Genomic DNA, 12,043 nt, shown 5'->3' on the forward strand with positions numbered 1-12,043 from the left:
CAGTGTGTTCGACCTTCTGAGGGCCTGATCTGTCCCGGAGGCGTTGGACCTGAGTGGGATGTGGTGGCCTCATCCCGTGCATGCCCTCCTGCGACCCAGAGACAACTCCGGCAACTAATGTCTCTTTTGGCTGCTTCTGCCTTCCTGAACCTTGCGTGCAGTGCAGATCCTAGGGCAGCACTTGGAAGCCTGTTTCCTCACGCGGCGGACTGTGTTGATGCTCAGAGACTTCCACCCCACCTGTGTGCGTCGCTTCTCTGTCGTTGTTGGATATTCCTCTGCCTAGGAACATTGGGTATGGTGCTGGGTCAAGGGGTTGGCATGGGCAGAATTCCACTGAGTGGTCAGGGATGAGGCTGGCCCCTCGGGGGTGGTCGCCTAGTGGACGGGCGGGCTTGGGGTGGTGTGCTCTCCTGACATGGCTACTGGCACAATAGACGCATAATGCTCCCCATCGTGGTTTGAGAAGATTGTTTTTGTGCTGTTCCTTGTTCACTTTAGGGGAACCTTACCGTGCGGGAGGGAGAAGCCGGGGGTCTGTTATGAAGGCCCTCCTCCAGTTTATAAATACTTTCTCTACCCCCCCGTCCGGTGGGGGTCCTTTCCTACTTCTTTTTCCCTATTCTCCTACATTTCGGGTCTGGTTCCAGGGCGACAGGCACACTGCTGGGGGGGGGGGCCGTACTCATCTGCAGAGGTGCAGGGTGGGGGGTTGGGGGAGGGGACTCTGTATTCCTTTATCTTTTTCCATGGCCTCCTTTTTCTTCTCTGATTCTTTTTGTCTTTCTTTTTCTGGGATCAGCGTGATACACCTCCTTTTGCTATGCCTCGTTGCCGTTCCATGTGTTCACAACTTCCGGGGTGTTCTTGGGGAGTTCTGGCAGGGGACTGTGGGCGCAGCTGTAGACTATGTTTTTCTCCATCCTGATGTTCTTGGGTTTGCGCCATTGACCGAATAGATTGCTGTAAATCGCTAACGTTCATAACTCTGCATATCCGTGATCGTTGTTTTAAAATTGCTTGTCACCTGATCCTTCTGCCTTGTTTTATCATAAAATGAAAACCTTTTTCTCCTGGTGCCCTACTTACGCTGTTCACAGTATTAGTTGTACGATTTTGCTCCCTGAAGTGCTGCCTGTGTTTATACTTGTCGTTATTGCTCTGATTGCTTAGCGGCCGGCCCCGGGGGGTTGTAGGCCCATACTTGTTCTTATTGAACTGTCAATAAAGGTTTTCAAAAAAAAAAAAAAAAAGAAGTTCATTTACCACCTTAAAAGTTTCTCTGGAGGAATTAGCGGAGCTATATATTCTCTCCTCAAAAAATTGGGCCTTCGCAAGACAGAGAGCAGCTTTATACGCCCTCATTGCCGTACGATAGTCCTTTCGCCTCGCCTCAACCCCCTCCTTTCTCCATGCCCTCTCCAGCTTCTTACAGCCCCTCCTGAGTGATCTCAAATCAGGCGTGTACCATGGAGCAGAGACCGCCCTCTTCTCCCTTATTGACGTTCTTTTCCTAGGAATGATAGCATCCAAAGAGCTGGTCAGCCACTGGTTGATATTAGCATCTGCGCATGCCGGGTCCACAACAGATGAAGGGCGCGAACCTTCCAGAACAGTAGTCCAGCTGTCGACCAACAGCCTAGACCGGGCTCTCTCCAGAGAATGAGCCTTTGGGAGGGGGATCATAACACGCTCTGTATGCCAAGTGAAAGGCACCAGAAAATGATCTGACCACGGAAGGGGCAAAGGAGGCATAGATTTGAGAAAGGGCATGTTAGAAAAGATGGGGTCCAGCAAATGACCCTTAATATGCGTGGCTCCTGAGTTGGAGAGACTCAGCTCGAAGGCTTTAAGATCGCCCAACAAGTCTGCCGCTATGAGATCTTTGGGGTCGTTAAAATGGAGATTAAAGTCTCCTAACGCTAAAAAGTTGGCCGTGGAGGCAGCTAACGGCATGGCAGTCTCCATCAGCGAACTAGCAAAGTTACCCACACACCCTGGTGGACGGTAGACCAATAGACCTGACACCGACAGCGTAGGTGAAATCCGAAGAGAGAACTGACAGCTCTCACAGTCTAGAACCCCTCCGGGCTGAGCCCTGCACACAAAACTATCTCTATAGATAATGGCAATGCCGCCCCCTCGCCCCACAGGTCTGTCCAGATGGTATATAAGGAAGCCTGGGGGGAGGGCTTGGAATATGTCCGCCCCGGCACCCGGCGTAATCCAAGTTTCGGTCAAAAACAGGACATCTAGATTCAGGTCCTGTATCAGAAAGTTAATCTCTAAAGAATTGCTGGGGAGAGATCTGCAATTCAACAGTGCCATCGCTAGGACATTCCTACGCTTTCCTGACTCAGTTGACTGACAGCTCCTACAGCCCAAAAACGGTTTAACACATGAGTGCATGTACTTACATGATGCATCTATAGGGGGGCGCAAAGAAAGGAGATCCTCGCCAGAGTAGGTAATCCTTATAGCAGGTGCTTTTGCCGAGAGGTCTGGCCCTAAGCCCAGCTGGGCACGGCAGGTGCTTTTGCCGAGAGGTCTGGCCCTAAGCCCGGCTGGGCCCGGACGGGCACAGACGGGCTGGACTCTGGCGTGACTCCGGCGGTGATCCGGCGAACCCGCTGCGCGTCCGCATGGCCTCCTTAAGAGAGGTCAAGCGGCCTTGTGACGCTCCCCCGACCAATCCGATGTCGCCTCCAGCAGTCCAGCAGTCCTATACTGCCCTAAGATGGCCGCCAAAGTTGCAAGTAACGGGGAAAAGGCCCGCAAAAGCGCGGTGAAAAGCTGATTATAGTGCAGGTGAGTGGGCAGAATTAAAAATCAGGGGAAAAGGCAAAGCAACCTTAAATTAAATATAGCAACAAGGACAATGTTTAAAAACGCCTCTCAGCCAGCGAAAATGCAGCAAATAGCGCGGCGCGCTCTGACCGCTCCAAGGAGTCGGTTACTCCAGCAACAAGGCCCCCTGTGAATACACAGAAGAGAGAAATCCAGCGCTGGATAAATGTGACAGCCTCTTAGGAACATAGGACAGGATAAAAGATCAATTCGGATACATTCTTAAAAGTACTGACAATGTTTAAATTCCACAAAGGCCAAAAGGTGCCTTTGACGGTGACAGTGGGTTGGTGATAGCACGAGTCATCAGATCCAATGGTAGCACAACCCCGATGGTAAAAAGAATTAAGGAGAGATACAGTGGATCAAATGAGGTGACACAGCGGCGTAGTAGTGACAGGATCTCTGTGATGGTGTCAGAGCCCCAGAGATAGCCCTGATGATTATATCAGGGCCAAGCTGATGGTTTTAGACCACCAGAGATGGCCCAGTGAACATATAGTTCCAGGTCAAGGAGTAAGGCCCCCCCTGGAAAGGTGATCAGCCCAACTGTGTCAGGACTACGTTGATGTCACAGGAGATGGTGCCAGGCCCTAGTGATGGTCTCAGACCCCCAGTGAGGGTTCAGGCCCAGTGACATGGGAGGCCTCTGATGATGGTTTTGTCAGCCCCCCAGTGATGGCCCAGACGACAGATCAGTTCCCGTAATACTGATCCAGGTTACTGTCATGCCCCAGTGATGGTTGTAGGGCATGGCTGAGGTTTACAAGACCCCGATGATGGTTAAATGGCATATGTGGTCCAGTGACAGTTTAAGACTGTTGGTGACTGTGTCAGCTCACCTTGATTGTGTTAAGCTCCTTATGACAGTGTAAGGCACCACCAATGTCCCTAGCTATGGTGTCAGGCCTCAGTGACAGTATTAGGCTCAAGAGGCAATGCTGGCCCCGGTAATGGCGCCCGGCACCTGGCAATAGTTACATGAACCCCGAGGCACTGCTGGACCCTGGTGAAGGTTCCCGTGAATATCAGGCCCATGTGACCCCTCAGTAGTGCTAGGCCCCAGTGATGGTGTTGAGCCTCAGTGAGGACAACATGTTGTTGTCTACACTGGTGATCATGGCAACAATGATAGGGTCAGGCACAAGTGCCATTAATGGTGAGAGGCCCTGTGAGGGAGATAGTACCTGGTTATGGTCACCGTGATACTGATAGGCCCAGTGACGGTGGCAGGCATGGGTGAAGGTGAAGTCAGGCCTTGAGTGACAGTGTCAGGCTCCCAATCATGATGTATCCACCCGTCTGTGAAGAGTGTCAGGCCCTGGTGATGGGGGGCTACTCTACAAATACAGCAGGGCTATTCTTCGTACCCAGCTCTGGGGTTATTTTTCACGTACAGCTGGGGCTATTATTCATGTACAGTTAGGGTTATTTTTCACAGATAGAGGACTATTCTTTGGATAGAACAGGGGCAGTTCTTCATGTACAGGCGATAATTCTTTATTTACCGCAGGGCGAGCCTTCTGGAATTATTATTCACAGCAGGGAATCTAGCCTTCACAGATAGAAGATGCTATTCTTCATGTACAGTACAGCTTGTACAAAAGAATTGTTCTTCATGTAGAGTGGGGGGTTTCATCCGGAGAAGAGTTGCTATTCTTCATGTACCGTAGGGGCTATTTTTCATAAAAGGGGATATTCTTCAAGTAGACAAGGTCTACTCTTCGTGTTTGGAGGAAGATATTCCTCATACACAGTTGAAGGGGCAGACTTCTTTTACAGCAGAGGGGTATTCTTTGTGCACAGTTGGAGACAGTTTCTTGTGTACAGATAGGGGCTGTTCTTCATGTACAAGTGGGGGGGGGGTGCTATTATTCATGTACATTGGAATAGCCTTCACGTATGGTGATGGTGATAACCCCGCGTCAGGACTTGGTGGCAGTGTCAAGCCTAGGTAAGTGTGATGTTCTGGAGATTGTGTCAGGCCCTGATGATGGTGTCAGGTTCCTGGCAATGGGGTCTGACCTCAGTGATGGGGTCACCCTTCTCCCACAATGACTTTGTCAAGACCTGCTTAACGCCCGGGTAAAGGTGTCAGACTCTGAGTTATGGGCCAGATGCGTATGCCCGGCTCTGGTGAGAGCCTCAGACCCCCCTGATGGTGCCAGCGCAGGAACTCAACGATGTCTGGCCTTTGGTGATGGTGTTAAGCAGGCCCGGTTCTAGCGGGTAGGCTGGGTGGGCCAGGCCCACCCAAGCATAAGCCTTGGCCCTCGCAGTGAGGGCTTGAAGGCAGGCGCGCAGCGCCATTTGGCTCAAAGTGCTTCAAACCCCAGTCCCCGTCGTGTGCGTCAGCCCGGCTGATACAGCTTCCCGGGCGCACACACACACAGACAGTATTAGAGATTATCACAGCCGCACCCGAGTACTTCACAGGTCTTTATTAGACCATTTACATGTTAACAAGGCTTTGTTTATTTTTTCACCCCTTCATCTCCACATGGCGAAAGGCGACAAATCCTTTCTTTGGCACTAGTAACCTTTGCCTACTGTCCTGCTGCGTGGATATTTCTTTTTCTATGCAGCACAGAAAAAAAGAAGTTTGTTTATTCCTATTCACCTTTCCTGACCCCTGCAGCTGCTTATCACATCAGGCTGTGACTCAAAGTTTGACTAATGGAGTAGGCAAGAGAATGTGTTACTATTTCTTTTTAAAATCTGCACAGGCCCAGCAGGATGCATACTTCGTGAGTGCTTCATGTAAACAGTTTTTATCATTATCATGGCTGATGCAGGACAACAATAAGACAATAAAAGATGCCCAGATAACGCTGGTGATTAATGATCCTGCTGGAGAGCAATCATTTGTCTGTTAGTAGTTTTTAAATGCATATGAACTGTATTTTATGTGGAAGCTCAGTGGGTTACTGCCTTTGACACAGAGATCCTTGTGTTACTTGCAGTTCAGAAGTTACAATCCTAACATAAGACAGTGACCAATGAACTGTCATCAAAGAGCTGCATGCAAACACGAATGGTATAGTTAGAACTTCGCTTTTTTTGTTTTGTGATATAGTTCGAACTTCCCCAGTCTCTCATTATTCTAATGTTGCTAAAATGAGTATGTCTGGGCAGATATCAGTAAAGCTGACCCCCATGAAATACTCTTTAAATCCTAAAGTTGTGTTTCCCCAGACCAAACCCTCTTAAAATATCCGGCCCACCAGTATGGATGACATGTGATTCCTACACCTTGTAATCCTCATCATTGGCTTATGTAACATTCCCTGTAGACTGATTTACACACTTGTATGATTCATTGTCTCTGTATAATGTGTGCGTGGTGTAAAGTACTGACACACACTACACTGATATGAGTAGCGCTGTACAACAAATGAAATGCATATGAGAGAGGGGCTACGTAAAGATGAGGGGCACTGTTGGAGGGTAAAGTGAGGGAATCATAGGGGGAGGAGCTATGGAGCGATGAGGGGCACTGTTGGAGGGTGGCAGTGAGGGAATCCGAGGAAGAGGTCATGGGGTGGAGGGGGAGCTAGGGAGAGATGAGGGGCACTGGTGGAGGGTGGTAGTGAGGGAGTCTGAGGAGGAGGTCATGAGGGGGGCTACAGAGAGATGAGGGGCACTTGTGGCGTGTGACAGTGAGGGAATCCGAGGAGGAGGTCAATAGGGGGGGCCATGGAGGGATGAGGGGCACTGTTGGAAGGTGGTAGTAAAGGTATTTACGGAGAAAGAGGTTATTGGTACGGCGCCAAAAAAGACTTTCGCATCAGCGCTGAAGCTGGCCCTGTCATGGCCTTTCTATTTTTGTTTATTTAATTAGCAGTCAGGTCATAAGGGCTACTGTGGAACATACTTTAAAGTGCGTGCTAATTATATTTACTGCTATATTCAATGTTTTAAGTTTGAAGGTGATTTTACTAATGTTTTTACCGGGAAAAATGAAAGTGGAGCCTGATGGTACCTGATATGGGGCTGGGGCCCAAGGTCGGCTGTGAGATAAGGTGCACTGGAGAGGAGTAGTGGATAATCAAGCCTGTAAGGGAGTGCGTTGCAGAGTCCGGGGTCAGGTGGAGGTAGTAATGAAGAGGGATTCTCCCCGAAGGCTCGCACAGAGGGAGCCCGAGAAGTGTCACTTGCCTGATACTCCCTCCTCAGAAACCTCCTCTTCCCATCAAAGGAACATTACATGGAAAAAACACTTTTTGAGAGTAATAATATTTAGAAAGAGATTTGGAAAAGAGTGCATTTTACTGAGCCTTGTAAGACCAAGAAGAGATAAAGGAGGGCCGAAGCCAGGGCCGTAGCGGGCACCGGGCATTCCCCCGGTGCGCCACACGGGTGGGGACGGTTTTGGGCCCCTGGGGGCCGTTTTTGTTACAGGGACGTTTTTGCAGCAGGGGGGGGGGAGCGGCCGAGCACTTTGCCAGGGCCGGTTTTGGTTCCCAGACCGGCCCTGCTTGAAGCAGGCCTGCCTAGACATATATGAGACAAGCGGCATACCTAGGAGCGCTGGCCTGACCTAAGGGGAGGGGAGAAACGGATGCGTAAACAGCAGCCCTGACCAAGCTGACTCACGAGCGAGCGAGCGAGCGGACGGTAGACACAGCCGCAGCCGCTGCCCGAGGACGCCGTGGACGCCGTGAATCTCCGAATCTGCGAAATTCGTGGGTCGAGGCCGTGAACCGAGGCCTGAGATACGGAGTGCACCCGTACCTACCGGACACAAGACAGCAGACGCCGGACCCAGCAACCTGTGGTAAGGGGGGAGCACGCCCATCAGGAGACGGGCAGGGGCCCAGAGCAGGGGCAGGAGCGTGGCCTCCGATATTGGAGGCTGCAGAGTGTTGTGCCCGGGTGCGCCGCGGAAGCGGCCCAACTAGGTTGGGTGCGGCTGTGGTGCCCCAGTGTGCCCTGCTCCTGATCCCTTCTTTGTTATCTCCTCATCTACTCGCCCCCCCTCCCGTAATCGGAGGGGAAAAACCCACCCGCTCCTCCATTCCTACCTACTTCACCACTAGTCAACGGGCCGGATACTGGCCACAGACAGAGGCCATTGACAGCCATTAGAGTGGATTAGACGCTCCACTTAGCACCATCTCCAGGCGCCACCAGTCGCCCTTTCACCACTAGCCTTCAACATCACTGGAGTCACCAAGTACTTTTAAACGTATTAAACCCGGTCAAAGAGGACTAAAGAGCCCATTTTCTTGCAATGGTGGAATTGAGTTAAAGGTTGAAGCAAGAGTGCCTCCGCTGACCGAGTTTACAGTTTACAGTTTACAGCGTTGAAGGTTGCACCTAGCAGACGCCCGAACAGCGAGTTGGATAGGTATTTACGCTGACCGCTGAGATCCGCTGAGATCCTGGAGCTGGCCGGCAACGCTGCCCGTGACAACAAGAAGACCCGCATCATCCCCAGACACCTCCAGCTGGCCATCCAGGGTCCCTTACTGTTTGGAGCGCTGCTCCTGATTCCTGTTGCTCTTCGGCCACTCCGGCCACTTCGCCACGCCTCGCGGCCCCCGCTTCGCGGGAGCCGCTCGTAGGCAAAGTTTTTGGTTACTGTGGACTTAGCCTCCTGTCCCTCGACGTGCATGAACACCAACGCGCTTCCTGGAAACCAACAGCTGGTCACCAAGGTCAGAGGCGGGACTGCGAGGACCAGCGTGCCTAGCGGCGCGGATCAGTCACAGCTGGTCCTCTTCCCGCCCCCTCCACTTGACCTCTCCTTAGATAAGCTGTGGCAGCAACGCGCACGCGGGACGCGCGCGGGGCAAAGGCCGGGGCGTTTAAGGCCGTTCAAGGAAGGCAGAGGACGGCCCTGGCCCTGAACCCCTGTATCCTCGCCCTTCATCCGTTGGCAAGGTAGGCGGAACTGTGATTTCCATCTCTTTTATAAACACATAGTGCCCGCCTCCTAGCCCTATCATCTACCGCTTTTGAGAGGCCCCTTCTTGCATCTGACCCAGCACCACAGATGTCAACTATGCGCAATAGAACTAGAAGCTGTACTAAAAAAGCCATGGCGGTAGCACAAGTGACTGAACCTATAGATCTTTTTATTTCACGGGTGAATGAGACCATCGATAAAAGTATTATATTGCTGGAAAAAAGAGTTTCCTTGGACCTCATGAACGCTAAGCGCTCTTCCTTGGGCTCTCTGGCAAACGCAAATTCACCCTCCCAGCAAGCTTTGATTAATTGTTCCTTACCCCTACCTTTGACCACCGCTGGCGAATTCACAGTTCCGAACGTTGTCGATTTGTCAGTCACCCAATCTGACTCGGATCCGTCTTATGTTGATCTTGAGGCTACCCCAGATCTAGAAGTCTGCCAGACATCTGAAAAGACGAAGCCAAGCCTAGATGGGCAAATGGACAAAGGAACACTTTCTGTACCTATCGACACTGGGGGCAGGGTTACTATTCCTACAAAGGTGGCTTCCAAGACCAAGTCTAAGGAAAAACCTAAAGCTAAAGCAAGGAATCACAACTTGATATCGCCTACCCCGCACCTGGCGTCAGGCATACCCTGCTGGGTTGAAAACATGGTAACAGATCTTAAACTGGACCTTGAGGCCACAATAGCAGCGCAAATAAAGCCTTTAATCTCCAAACTTGACAGACTCACGTCGCTAATAACTTCGAAATGGCCTAATAAGATGAATGGGCCTGGGTCTATTCAGTCACAAGGGATTAAAGAAACGCTTCCCAAACCTTCACCTTGCGTCAAGCCCCCTAAAGATGCATCTAACAAGGCATCTAACAAGGCAAAAATACCATCAGCTACCAAGGATTCAGCTGTATTACACCTGTCCCAAACAGGGAATACTTCTGCTCAATCCCCACCCCTATCTACTCCGAAGGCGGTGGGTCCTACTTCGGCTTTGCAACAATCTGCTGGTGGAAATAAAACTACCAACTTACAAGCAAAAGATCTCACAGGAAAGTCTACTAACCCTGCAGCTCCTCATTCTACAAACAAGCCCGAAGGCTCTAAGCCAAAGCAGGCGCGCTTTAAGTCAATTACCCTGCCACCGGAAGTCTCTCCTTTTGTGGTTGTGCTGACAGCCGTTCCCCCACTGAAGGAGGGAGTAAAAGAAACCTTTGTAGAGCTAAAAAACAAATGTGCTCAGTGGCTTCAACTACACAAACCTTTACCTAGCAATATGAGTGGTGAAATTCTTACAGTGCGTAGAGGGGATTGGGTGGGCAGGAGTAAGAAAACAATAGCAGGGGATGTAATTACAGTTAACTTTAGGGATATAGGGGCAGCCAGCTACATATGCAATACACCCAATAGTGGTCCTGCTACCCAAATCAATCCACTCCCTTTGTCTTATTTCCTTCCCATGCCGCCAAGACTAAATCCCCATCGGCCTACTTTTCCAACTAACAGAGGGTCTGTGTATCCCCCGCAACATACCACTAAACACTGGCAACAACCACCACAATTCTCATCTTTATTCCCACATCATGCTAGACTTCAGTGGCAACAACCTTTTCAACATCTACCACCCCTATATCAGGCTGCTCAGCAGTGGCAGCAACCCCTTCAGCCTCCACAATTCGCTAACCATCATTGGCAACAGCCATGGCAGGACTTGCCCCCTTCTTTCGACCCCTCGTATTCACAATTCGCTCATCCAAATAGATACTGTGTGCTAGATGAGGTAGACTGACTCAACTTCATGGAAGGTCCAGATATAAATCTCACTATCACCGATAACGATATGGAGGATGTTCCGCCAGCCACATCTCTCCCTATATGTTCCGAATTCCCAACAGAGGCACCCCTAATACCACTTGCCCACATATTTACTAGGGACAGTGTAGACCCACCAAATTCTAAAATTATTACCATCCCCGACGGTGATCCAACACATGGCGAGATAAAAATTCTTAGTTGGAACCTTGCGGGGATCTCTAGGAAATTAGGCCTCCCGGAGTGGAACGTCCTGATTGACGCCCACAAGATTTGTGTATTCCAAGAGACCTGGATCACTGAGCCACTGCACCGTGTCGGGTTTGTCACATTTTATACACCAGCTGTAAAACCTAAGGCAGGGAAGGGGCGGCCATCAGGGGGGCTTATCATCTGGGTAAGCATTTCGCTCAACTGTCGGATAACCATAAAAAAGGCAGGAAACCCGGACATCCTTGGTATCTCTCTATCGGGCCAACGTGGGGGACTACTTGTAGATCTCTACGATGTCTACGTTAGAGGCTCCAAAAATGGGTGCATTTCACCAACAGTAGCGGAACTTGAGGCCCAATTAGGTGACCATAACGAACCTGGCCATATCATAATAGCAGGAGATTTCAACTGCACATATGAGCCACTCCCCCTAGAAGAAATACCCGATTTAGGAGAAGAGGACAGTAGGTGGGGTATTCCCATCCTCTCTATCCCACCCATTAAGCGCTGGACTCGCAGTGCAATACAGCTTAACGCACTTACATTAGAGTTTGGATTAAGAGCAGCCAATGGCCGCACACGTTCTGATCAGATGGGTGCCCCAACGTTCAACAGAGTTGGTCACTCCACAAGGATAGACTATATTCTGCTGGACCGGGGGCTCTGGAGTTCGGTCATCGATATGGTTGTTATTCCTACCATAGAGAGTGATCATAACTCACTTTCCCTAACCCTAATGAATTCTTGGTCTACCAGAGCGCCGCTAGCACCACCGAGCTGTCCACAGGAGATTACTGTCTCCTCTTGTGGAAGACGCCTTAAGTGGAATAAGATCTTGTGTAATACTAATAAATTGTCCACTATTGAAGAGGTGATTAATGGCACACAAGATGTAATCAGCTCCATAGATTTATTTATGGCAGCAGATAAGGTAACAAGTATCTACGAAGTAGCCATAAAAACTATAGGGGACCTTTTCTGGGTAAAAGGGATTATAGGGAAAACCAAACCTCTAACCAAACCCAAAGGCAGACACGACTGGTATTCTGCATCATGCAGAAAGGCCAAGACATGTCTAATTGAGGCAGTTAAAGGGAAGTCCCCCTTATCAATTCAAATAGCTAGAAGGGAATATAAAAAGTTCTTGTGGTTGGCCAAAAGGGAGTGGGAAGATGCCTACTGGTTAACCCTTAAAGAGCCAGCCTGAAAAAAGACTCTAAATATTTTTGGGACACTATAAGAGCACGTAACAGACCAG

Source organism: Triturus cristatus, chromosome 4_1 (assembly GCF_964204655.1).
Source record: "Triturus cristatus chromosome 4_1, aTriCri1.1, whole genome shotgun sequence".
NCBI classification, from domain to species: Eukaryota; Metazoa; Chordata; class Amphibia; order Caudata; family Salamandridae; genus Triturus; species Triturus cristatus.